At 42.4% G+C, this 12,557-nt stretch overlaps 1 long non-coding RNA gene across 1 annotated transcript in view; it reads right to left on the bottom strand.

The window, feature by feature from the left end:
• Window positions 1-1,023: 1,023 nt before the first annotated feature.
• LOC101682769 overlaps window positions 1,024-12,557 on the bottom strand; it is a 36,714-nt gene continuing 25,180 nt past the window's right edge. The window contains exon 3 of the long non-coding RNA XR_006608386.1: window positions 1,024-1,251. This is a non-coding gene — a long non-coding RNA (uncharacterized LOC101682769). The remainder of the gene's footprint in view (window positions 1,252-12,557) is intronic.

Genomic DNA, 12,557 nt, shown 5'->3' with positions numbered 1-12,557 from the left:
AGTAGGAATGCACAGGAAAACACACACACACACACACACACACACACACACACAAGAACAGATGATATTCTCTAAGCCATTTGGGGAGAAGAGTCTGACCAAAAAACAATGTTAAGATGTACTCATTGATTCGAACACAGTAATTGATTTGGGGCTTTTCTAGATCTCCTTTCTACTTATGGAAATCATCTTGGTTAGAACAGAATGTTCTTAATTTTTTTCTCTACGTCATTTTCAAAATCAATAAGTCCAAAAAGGTTCATCTTTTTTAGACTTTGGGGGGTGGAGAGGGGAAGATCAGCAGAGGAGAAAACAATCTTTATTTTTACCTAAATGTTGGTTGTGTCAGGTTTCCCCATCTCTATTTTCTGATCGCCAGCATTAGAATAGTTGGCAAAGCTTAAAAGAAGAGAGACATAGAGTGATATCGGGGGAGTTCAAGCAAAATCCTCACTTAAAAAATATAAGTCTTTCATTCATTCATTTCATTCATTCATTCATTGCTTTCAGTAAATATTAAGGATCCCCTACTTTCCCGTGAGCATCCTAGGCACCTGGTGTGGAACCTGAACAAAGCTCATTCACTCCTCCCGGGGTCCCTGCTGCCATGGTCGGGGGAGATAATAAGTAAATAAATACTAAATAAATAAATAAAAATTGTAATGAATTTTACTAGGTGAAGCTTTAGGTTGGGAGGCAGGGCTTCTCTGAGAAAGTATCTAATTCACTACCTAAAGAATGAGGAGAAGCTACCAAATTGGGGGGCGAGAAGGAGGCAATCGGTACACAAAGTAACCACCTCCAAGGCTCTGAAGTGAGAGGGAGTTGGGCAGAGAAGAAGCATGCTGCAAGGAAGACCAGACTGGCGGGAACAAAGACCCGCGGTGGTGAGGGAGCTGCGGACTAGGTGGAGAGGGAGGCTAGACCCAGATGCTGAGGACTTGCAGGGAAGGGTGAGGTGTGTAAGACTTTCTAAGTTCAATATAATGGCATTTAAAGGATGCAAGCTGACAGATGACATGATCCAATTCTCTTTATTAAAAGGTCATTGTGGGGGGAAAATAGATGATTGTAGCTGCTTTATAGCAAAGGCTGAAATGAAGCAAAGTTAGAAGTGATCAGTTGGGGTCTTTTAATATTCTTGGTGAGAAATGATTATAGCATGGCTTGGAGTATCAGCAGTTGTGCTTGCCAGTCTCCAAATCAGCCCTCTCGATCCTCCTCCTGGGTTTCACATGCTGGTGTGGTTCCCTAGAACAATCAACAGGGGTGATCTCGGTAAGCAATAAGGCCATACCAAAATGATGGTGTGTGACTACAGAAAGTCAGTCCAAAGAGACATTACAGCCTCCTGTTTGTTCTCTCAAAAATCACTCCCTTTGGAGGCATCCAGCCACCATGTCCTGAGAACACTCAAGCAGCCCTATGGATAATTCCATGTGGCGGGAGGAATGGAAGCCTCCTACCAATTGCTAACACAAACCTCCCCAACCATGTAGGTGTGCTACCATTGGAAGCAGATCTTCCAGGGATGGTCAAGCATTCAGAAGACTGCAGCCCTGGCCATCATCTCATGTTGGAATCACGAGAGTCCCCCCTAGCCAGAATCATCCAGCTAAGCCACTCCCATATCCTTGATCTCCAAAAACTGTATGCTATAGAAAACATTCATTGTTTTAAGACACTAAGTTTTAGTGCAACGTATGATGCAGTAAGAAATGCCTAATGCAGTTATGCAGGCAGAGAGAAGATACCTGGCTTTGAAGTGGGTTTGGAGGTAAGCAAGATGGGATGTGACCAAGGGTTGGGTCTGTGGGTGAGGTTTGAAGAGGGACAGCGTTGAGATCACCTTCCAGATTTCTGGCTTGTGTAACTGGAGAGATTGCATTGCACAGTGAGAGCAAAGAAGACATCAAAAGAACACACATCTGAGGTCAAGGGTCTGGTTTGGGATATGCTATGCTTAGTTAAAGATGTCTATAAAGCATCCCAGGGGATAAACAAACTCCAAAAGGAAATCTGGGTTACTGAGTCACCAAGGCGCCCATGTTCATTCACTCCTTAAACATTTATTAAATGCCTGTTTTGCAAACCATAAGAGACTCTTAATCTCAGGAAACAAACTGAGGGTTACTGGGGGTCGGGGTAGGGATGGGGTGGCTGGGCGATGGACATTGGGGAGGGTATGTGCTATGATGAGTGCTACGAATCATGTAAGACTGATGAATCACAGAGCTGTACCCCTGAAACAAATAATACATTATATGTTAATTAAAAGAATACCTGCTTTGCAGCTGGCATTTGGGCTAGGTGTTAGGAATATAAAGAACAAGATAGCAGTCAAGGAAATTGCAGATTTGAAAAAAATAAATAAATGCACTTCAGTGTTTATATATATAAAAAAAAAGAAATCTGGGTTACTAACATAAATTTGGGAGCTTTTGGCTTTATGATGGTGATTAGAGGCATAGGAATAAATTACAACAACTAGACCCAGGGGATGATTTTGCCTTAAAAGATGAAGTCAGAAGATTCCCATAATGTAGAAATCTAGAAGAGATGAGAATGAAAGAGAAAAACAGAGGAATTGGAAGAAAAGAGGAAAACAAGAGAGTGTGGAGTCATGGAAGCCAAGCTCACTGCTTCCCAAGAACGGGGAGGAGCCAATATCAAAAACTGCTGTGAAGTTTAGTACAATATTGAATAAAAGGAGCTTGCCATTCCTGACCTTGGGTGTATTTTGGAATCAACTAGAGAACATCAAAAGTAGCAAAAAAAACCCCCACAGGTACCTGTCCTCTACCCATAAAGGCTGCCTTAATTGGGCCTAGGTAGGGACAAGGTATCCGGATTTAAAAAAAAAAAAAAAAAAAATATATATATATATATATATATATATATATATATATTTACTTATTTGACAGAGATCACAAGTAGGCAAAGAGGCAGGCAGGGTTGGGGGGAAGCAGGCTCCTCACTGAGCAGGGAGCCTGATGTGGGGCTCAATCCCAGGACCCTGGGATCACGACCTGAGCTGAAGGCAGAAGCACTGAGCCACCCAGGCACCCCAGGTATCTGGATTTTTAAAAGCTTTGCAAGGACCGCCTTAAGTACAAAGTTGAGAATAGATCTAACAGATTTGGTGATACGGCTGGACTTGTGGGTCTTGGCAAAATTGTTGGCCAGACACCAGATCGACAGGTGCAGGAATCAAATCTATTACAGTTTATCTTTCTTTGCTCTTTCTCCCATGGTCCTCATCTAGTAAGCTGAGCTTTGTGGTAGTAACCCTGTCTTGGGATATTATTAACTCTTTCTTAGGTCGGTCGACTCTTTCTTAGGTCGGTCGTTCTTATCATAGGCTACTATTAAAACCATGGGAGGAGCTTTGTAAAACATTCATGGCCCTATCCAGGGGCAGTCAAATCAGATCCCGAGGGTGGGGGAAGGGCAAGGGGATTTTTTTGAAAACACCCTGGGGTATTAGGGTGCAGCCTGGGTGGAAACCACTTGCCAGGGATTCTGTAGAAGCAAGGAAAATGTGTTTGCTTGGTGCTGCTCTATCTAGGGCAGCAGAGGTTCATTAGTACCTAGGAGCAGGGGCTGAAGGTCACAAGATGTCAGATGTTAAAAGGGAAATGACAGTGGTGCCTGGGTGGCTCAGTTATAACTCCTACTTACAAGAAGTGAAATACTACAGAGGAGAGGGGTTGAAATTGGAGGGTGAGTAGGACACGTGCCCCCTAGGAGGACAGACGTGCTTTTCGGACAACGCATTGTACAGCTCCGGGAGGGTCCAGGACCGTGGAATATTTTGTGGACAATGTCCCTGGAGTTACAGTGTACAACAGCCCTGTCTCTAAGTCACCTTAATGAGAAATGCACACTCCTGAAGCAGGCTGGAAGGACAGTGTTGACTCTCCTGAGGGTTATTTGACTTTATCTTGCTAATAACATCATCCGAGTCATTGCAAGTCACATTGGTCCTATTAGTCACGAAATTATCCAAGAACTCCACAGGCCAGAACATTTTTTTTTTAATAAAGATTTTTATTTATTTATTTGACAGAGAGAGATCACAAGTAGGCAGAGAGGCAGGCAAAGAGAGAGGAAGGGAAACAGGCTCCCTGCTGAGCAGAGAGCCCGATGCAGGGCTTGATCCCATGACCCTGGCATCATGACCTGAGACGAAGGCAGAGGCTTAACCCACTGAGCCACCCAGGTGCCCCCAGGCCAGAACATTTTATAAGGAACTCAGCTCTGGTCACAAGGTCACTACTTTTGGTCTCCAGCTTTTGAGGTGGGCAGTTGGAAGTACAGCTAAGGGATTTCAGAGTTTACAACACTGAGACCAAGATATACCTGCGCATCTCTGTTCAGTTTCTAATATTCGCATGTCTTTCTAGATGTCACAGAATTGGTAGGCTCAGAATTTTCTACAGATTCAGTCTTAAGTCTTTATTTTTATTTTTTTTTAAAGATTTTATTTATTTATTTGACAGGCAGAGATCACAAGTAGGCGGAGAGGCAGGCAGAGAGAGAGGAGGAAGCAGGCTCCCTGCCAAGCAGAGAGCACCATGTGGGGCCCGATCCCAGGACCCTGGGATCATGACCTGAGCCGAAGGCAGAGGCTTTAACCCACTGAGCCACCCAGGTGCCCCAGGCTTAAGTCTTTAAAAGCATCTTCACTCTCTCACTTACCAGCTATGTGACTTGGCCAACTGACCTCTCTCAGTTTGTTTCCTCGTGTGTAAGATAGGGACCCTCGCTCACTGTAGCAGTGGTTAGGTACTGTCCGCCAAGTATTTCCTGTCTGTCCCCACACACTATAGGACTGCACTTCCTGCCCTGCCCCCTTCCGTGGGGTGGTTCCAGGCAACTAGTTGTGAACAATGAGTTGTGAGCAGAAGAGATGTTTGTCATTTCCAGGCTGGAGCTTTGAATGGAAGGTTTGACAGTCACTTCCCTCTGCTGCTGGCTCTTCTGTCAGCCCAGGAGATATGGAGCTAGGTCCAGAGCTGCCTGTCAAGGAACATGACAGGGAGAGGTTCTGCCACGGTAGGCCATAAGCAGCTGGGATTACAGGTTGTCAACTACTCTAATAGACTTTCTTCCTAGATTTGTGTTGAGGACAGAGTGGGACAATAAATACTAGGCAATTTCTCTATTTATTATCTATGACACTATACAGTGCAGTGCTAAGTACATGTATGTTTCCATCATTCAGTCATTGCTGGCCTTCTGCATCTAAGTATTAGCATTTGTGTAGCTCTCAGGTTAAGAGTTTGAGGCCTAGGATTGGAGGACCTTTCAAATGTCGCTATGCTGACATTTAATTATTCATGAAAATTATTGATCAAGTTTGTAGATCATATTTTCAGTTTGTGGTAATTGATAATATACAAGAACCTTAAGAACAACTCATAATGGCTAAAAACCAATACCTAATCTCCTTTTCAACAAATAACAGCAAGCAACTGATTTTTACTCAGCTCTCACCAAAGGCAATTGAGAAAAGTCTTAACTGATTGATAAATATTGAAGGAGTGTTTAGTTTTAACTCATAATAAATGCAAAGCGTATGGGTTTAAAGAAGAAAATAAAAAGAAATTCTAAAATAATATTGATTCCTACCTTTCTCTTTGCCTTTTTTCAAATATTTACACTCTACTTATAAATATGCACCTGCATAAATTATGACTAAAGCTGTTTTTACTTCCTCACAGTAAATCTTTTACTGAATATATGGAGCCTTAATCTCCGGTGTATTATGTACCAAAGGACAATAGATTTGGCAACAGAAATAGTTAGCATTCCATTAAAAACCAACTCTATAATTCACAACTGGACTTAGGTTCTCTTCCTAGCCCAATGATAACACTTAATGTCCAAAAGGTCTGAAACAAATTTTTAGTTTTATAATTTGCAGGGTCATATATTTTCCATTTTAAGTGATAGATTCTTATATTGATGTTGTTTTCCATGGGCTCAGAATAGGAGCTAAATGGCTTGACAGTAAGTATGGTTTGAGTAAATTCAGTAATCTCTTGTGGTTTGATTATTTGACTATTCCAATGATTAGTCATGTTATTTAATTTTCAAATACTTAAATACCATTTTTCTTGTAAAAGGAACACATAATCATCCAGGAAAACAATGGCAAATCTGAAGGAATAAGAAACAATGTCACCTATTATTCCAGCTCTAGAGAAAACTAGGGCTCACCCCTTGAGGACTTTTGCTCCGCACACATTTGCCATAGAGGTACATGCAAATACAAAATAATATATAATGTTTCTTAACATTTGTTCCTGATTACAAATGTAATCCATATGGCTCCTTGTAGAGAATTTTGAGAATACGAAAACTAAGACAAAAACATAATCCAGGGGAAAGCCACCAGAGATCACTACTACTAATATTTTAGGGCTTCCATTAAAACCATCATTACTTAGCTACTTCAGAGTTCTCTCAAAAGGTGTATTCGGAGAACAGTCGTCAGCAGCAGGATTAGATTTTTCAGAGTGCTGAATATTTATTCACTTCTGAGTAGGAGCACCTGCATTCATCACACGTTTGGGATATGGGGCAGCTACACTACATTACATCCCCAGGTTAGAGATAAAGATCCAGCCTGTTCTCACAAAAAGCTTCAGGTTTGGGGTGGATGTAGAGTAGAAAATAATTAGAGTACAGAGTGATTAGTGCTAGCAATTGAGATAAGCTTAAGATGCAAGGGAGCACAAAGCTATCCTGCTGGGGAAGAACGTATAAGGCAAAACCAGCTTTCTGGAAGCTCTGCAGTAGGGTTTTGTTCTCAGGGGTGGGTGTAGCCAAAGACTGCGGGGCTGGGAGGATGGGAACCAGCAGGGAGCCCAGGCTACCCAAGAACAAAGGTAATCCCGCACACTGTTGGAAGACGGAAAGATCAAGACGAGAGGTGCAGGTGCGGTGGGAGACGTTAGCATAGGCTTTGCATTTTCCTTGTGAGGAGTCTGAGTTTTATGCAGATGGCAATGAGGCAATTAAGCAACAGTGACCTAATCAGGTGTACACGAGAGAGAGCACTCCAGTGGGAAGGGATGAGACACCCGGCAAGGCGGAGCCTGAGAGAGACCACAAAATATGGCACCATTCAGACTAGAACTGGAGAGGGCCTGTGTGAAGGCACATGTGACAATGACTACTGGGTACATCAAGGAGGCCTACGGAGTCCCTCACTCCTTCACATGCCCCTGACTATAACTGAAGTCAGAACACAGAGACCTGTGCTAGATCATGAATGGAGAGCAAATGACTCAGGCTGGTTACTTCAATGACCCTTCTAGGGCAATGTGACCCCTGCAGAACTAGAAGCGCACTCCTTCAGGCCATGATGATTTTATCTGAGGTACAGGTCGAAAGGTTTGACTCTATTCAACACAGTTATGGAATCATAATCATTCACAGTACACCCATGAGACAGTGACCCAAATAGGTACACACTTGCTGGATAAATAAACATGTTGCTTAGGGGATGAGGAATTTACAGATGTCAGGAGACATTAAGGTTCAATATAAATTTTTTTTCCCCCACATGGGCTGGTTACATGGTTTCATTTTGCAGAGTTCCCTTAATTAAGATGACCAACCCAGAAAGCTATCACACTTTTTAGCACAGCACTTACAACTGTCCATAATTAGGCCCCTGGATTTTTTTTTTTCTTTAACAATTAGAACATTCTGAAAGTTGTTTGGAATGCTTTGTGAGGGGATATTGAGTTTTCTATCACTGGAAGTATTCTTTTTTTTTTTTTTTAAGAGGGCTGAAAAACCACTGGAGGAGAAGTTTTAGGTGAATTAAAATACTGGTTTAAAAAAAAAAAATACCGGTTTTACACTTTGAGGTGAGGAATTTTTTTCTGTTGTAGTTATGTAAAAATATGTTTATGTATTACTTTTTTCCTTTCCTGCTATCCAGCATCACAAAGTCAGTGAAATTGGTATGAGATTTCAGATAGAAGATCAGAAACCCAGATACCTAGAATTCCTTTAAGACATATATTTGAAGTCTGCATACAGCTTAGCTAGTTGGATCTTCTTATAAAGCAATGACTTAAATGTTTTATTCATTCAGCCTTAATTGAGAGCTAACTTTGGGTTGCTAGCTATGGAAAAAATAGGTCACAGGAAAGGGCTATTGAAAATGGAATCAAATTACAGACAGAGTACAGGTGCCTATTCCCATTGTAAAGCTTTTTTAATGAAAGAAAATTTGATGAAAACAATCCATAATTATATGAAAAAACAAAGTTTTCCATCAGAGAAACAAACACTGTGAAGAGTCTCTGAGAGGCAGAAAAACATCACGTGCAGAGAACGTGACAAGACCAAATACAAGTGGGATAGCAGAATTCTTCCAAAAGTCAGAAACATCAGAGAAAGCCCAAGGAAAGGCGATACCATCTGTGGTAGAATAGGTTGGAAGGGGACATGCCATTATTTAATGACACGTGATGATGTTTCTACTGGAAGACTTCAGGAAATCTTTTAAGAAATGAGGTCTGAGCTAGCTTCATAATTCTTTAAAGTTCGTAGTATTCCCTCTAACACCACTGACTGAACTTGTTCAGGATGAAGCCACAAAGTCCCTTGGGAGGGTGTTACACTGGAAGGAAGTAATGTGTGACTCAGGCAATTTGACAGTGACTCCCCTTGCAAGAAAGAAATCTGTGATGCAAGGTCTTTGGGGAAGACATCCCTTCTCATACTCATTTAAATCCCTTTCACTGTGCCACCATTACTTACAGAATGTCAAGAACCTAAGACAAGCTTCAGGATTACTTTCTGAAAGATACGGAATTACCTTTAGGCTGAGGGGCAAGACAAAGTGGGGAAGTTTGTAACCAGACAAATTGGAGCAATTCCAGTCCCAGGTATTGGAATTGTCACCCTCACCATGTTGAGAAGGGATTGAGCATTTCTGTGTCTCCAATGAGATTTTTTTTTTTCTTAAGAAACTAGATTAAAGAAACCTAGGATAGAAAATGGGAACTGTCAAAGCAGTGATTGGTGCAAATGGAACTGGGAAATGTGACTAATGGGTGGGCACAGAGAAATGAGAAGCATGATGTTAAAATAGGATCAAATGAAAAATCTGAAATTTTATCCTACAGGAGTTGGCTGAAAACAAAATAATTTCATTCTGAATGAGAACGGAGAGCTAAGAATCACTCTTGAAGTAATCTGCGATTTAAATCTCCACGTTCTAGACTCGGAATTTACACGGGCAAACGGATGCAGAAGACTTTAGGACCACGCTCCTTTCTTCATATGTCTGGCTTCCTCTCATCCTTCCAGTTCCAACATTAAGATTATATCCTTACACAAAGTTCTCTGTGATTACTAAGCAATGTGGGCGTATGTAGTTCTTTGGAATGCAACACATTCAAAATCAAGTGATTAGAAACCTATGGGCCCTTAATACTGTTTGTGAAAATATGCATCCGTGGCAGACCTGAGCCCTGCCCAGCTTCTGCTGGCCCTCCCTTCTGATTCTTCTCTTCACCGAACAGCCCCTTACAAAACACCTTCAACTCTCCCCGAGAGCTTCCTCTCCCTGCAGGAGCCCGATCCAGTGTGCTAGGAAGGCTAGAAGTATCTATGAGCTGATGTCTCCAGAAGCAGCACTCAATACCTGGCCAGTGGGAAATGGTGGGTAAGTTCTGGTGGGGAAACACGGAGGCATGTTATGCAAAATCTCCAAAGGCTTGAACTCCTGCTCCCCATGACCACAGTAATTCTGCTCATTAACACACCTTTAACACCTTTAATGGCTTTTCTCCCTTCCTTTTCTTACCTCCTCACTCAGCTTTGCCTCCAAATGGTTCCTGGGGATCACCCTCCATATAAACTAGTGCACTCAGACCCTTATCTCATAATTTACGTCTGGGGAGACCCAAGTGAAAGCAGCATTTTCCCATATGAGAAGATGAAGCAAATATGAAAGAAAGTAGATTGAGAAGAGTTTGAGCCAACAATGGCTGATGATTAAGAATCAAGCATACCTGTGATTGAGAACTCTAGATGACCCCACCGGGGAGGCACTGCTCAGGGTTTTCCCAAGCCTTGTGGAAATCCTCCTACCCACCTGTGCACAGCTGTGAAACAGTGAAGCTTTCACTGGAATCTGGAATTACTGTTCTCAGTAAATTCCAACAATGTACTAGCTAAAATGTGTGAATACTAAAGTTTAGTAATAGTGAATTCTTCATATAGTAGTTTACTAGTACATAGCACTTGCTTGTATATTAAAAAAAATGATATATGGTATATTATTTGCTCATAATAAAGAAAAGCCTCTCGACTTTTCATCAGTTTGACCCTTTAAGACTCCTGAAAGCCTCATGAATGCTGCTCTACACTTTTGACAATTCCTGCCCTAAGCAGAGGTCACATTGGGTGAGAACCCCACTACTACAACCAAATGTTCTCTGCTTTCTTGGCAGCCTAACCCTTGGACCAAAAATACTTTAAACAGTGTGTTCCTAGTCTTTGAAAGAGCAAATACGCCTTTAGGGAAAAGAGGAAAAGAAAAGCACACGGCAGTCTTATCGATGTTGGGTTTGATATTTACTCTCTTTGTTGGGTCAAGGCTGCCGAGTATAAACTGGGCTCCCTTCAACAGCCATTCTTCAGGAAGTTCTGCTTTTTAGAGGGAAAAACCAAAAGCACCTGGGAGGAAATCAGCCACACTTATGCTGTTCAGTGGTTCTCTGTTTGGGGTGGGTGGGGGTAATACATGGCATATAAATGTTAAAACATTCACTGAAGAGAACTTCCTTTGGGTCTAGATTTCCTCTATCACCTGGAAGCCATTTTTCTAGTTGCCTATATGTGTTTTGCAAGTTCGTCTCCCCCTACTAGGTTGTAAAGGAGTTGAGGGCAAGGGTTTTGCTTAAAACCTACCTCCACATTCCTCGGACAGTGCAGAGCAAAAACCCTGCTCCCTTGCCTGCGTTTAAGGGGGAAAGCAAACCTAAGACCAGACTTCCACTGCAGCGCCCCCTGCAGGCTCCACCGACTCAGTCTGAATTCACCCCCTGCTTGACTTCCTTCCCGCTTGCTTCCGCTGTTCCTTATACTGTCTCCCTTGGAGCCCTTCCTTAACAAACGATTTGCACATGATTCTCATATACAGGTTTTCTTCGGTGGATCATCAGCTATGAGGTCAACCCTGAGGACTAAAAATTGGAGCACTAGCAATATGCAAATTAATGGCTACCATTTTGTCCTAGATAAGTGACTTCCAAGGAGAAACCCCCTCAAAGTAGTATGAATGGGGAGTTTACAGAATTTACATGGTACATGGTATACAGAAGTATACCATGCCGTGGGGGAATTAGAAAGTTACCTGTAACTTGTTTGTACCACATAGTCTCCCTTCTCTGATTCTCTCAGTGCATGAGTTCATTTATTTTGCTGCATTTCCATATTTCCCGTGATGTTTTTCTCTAATGTAGTTGCTTGCACATGGCTGTGGCCTACTAAGGAAACAAAGTGCTTGCCCTGGTTCTACAAAAAACCAGCTTATTCGAACTCTTAGTTCCCTCAGTCCAAATGCCAAATATCAAGGGAGAAAAAACAAAACCCAAATGCCAGAATCTGATTAGCCCATCTAGGGTCAGGAGTCTTCCCCATTCTAATCAGATGCAGCTGTGGACAGGGTCCTTTTCTGAGACACAGCCCCTTCTTCAACAGTACCATGGCATGGGTGGACTTTTTCACAAGGGATTATAGGCTTGAGGCAAGACATATCTAGGAGAATAATAAGCCAAGACTGTTTTGCTCTGCCTTGAAACCTCTCAGGTTAGCCCTGCCCTGCCCAATTCATCATGAAGATTCTCACTCTTGAACCTGTCTCATCTACTCGAATCTCATTGGCTTATTCACGGTCTACCAACATGCTATGCTAACTTTGTCTTCATGCTGATGTTTTTTCCCACTTTCTCCAGCTGTACGGGCTTTGTCTCTGTTTCTGCAAGCATCCTACTTCCTCCATGAAGCTTTTCCCACCCTTCCCTAATGCCTACAGCACCATTCGATTTTGTTTGTTTGCCCAGGTTACATGATAAAGTGAGGGCTGTCCTCCCTACTTAGGAAGCACCTCAAAATCAGGGAAAGACCATGCTTCCTACTTCTGCTGCTGCTTTCACAGCAGCTGGCATCCTTCTGAGCACTCAGTAAAACAGCTGCTTTTGCTTAATGGAGTAGATCCAGTTGGAGTCAGTTGGAGTAGATCAACCTTTTCTCCAACACTTACTTCAATGCCTTACTCATAGGCTGAAACACAGAGTTGTTTGTATGATCATTTTGGACCTTACCACTACAGTGTGAGCCTGCTCTACTTCCAGTGGCCAATATCTGCATTTCTTTGACAAAAGGCTTTCTTCAAAACAGCAGAAAGCCACTCTGGCCTCAGCGCAGTTGACCAGACAGACTAGAAAATTACTCAGATCAACTTGGGGTCTTCTACGTGGCTCCCAGAGTTCCCCAGTGGGCCTGAACTCCAGCTGCCC

Source organism: Mustela putorius, unplaced genomic scaffold (genome assembly GCF_011764305.1).
Source record: "Mustela putorius furo isolate JIRA1106 unplaced genomic scaffold, ASM1176430v1.1 tig00000874_pilon_pilon_pilon, whole genome shotgun sequence".
In the NCBI taxonomy this organism is placed as follows: domain Eukaryota; kingdom Metazoa; phylum Chordata; class Mammalia; order Carnivora; family Mustelidae; genus Mustela; species Mustela putorius.
Note: the sequence above shows the minus strand (reverse complement) of the source record. Positions and strands in the feature narration are given on the sequence as shown.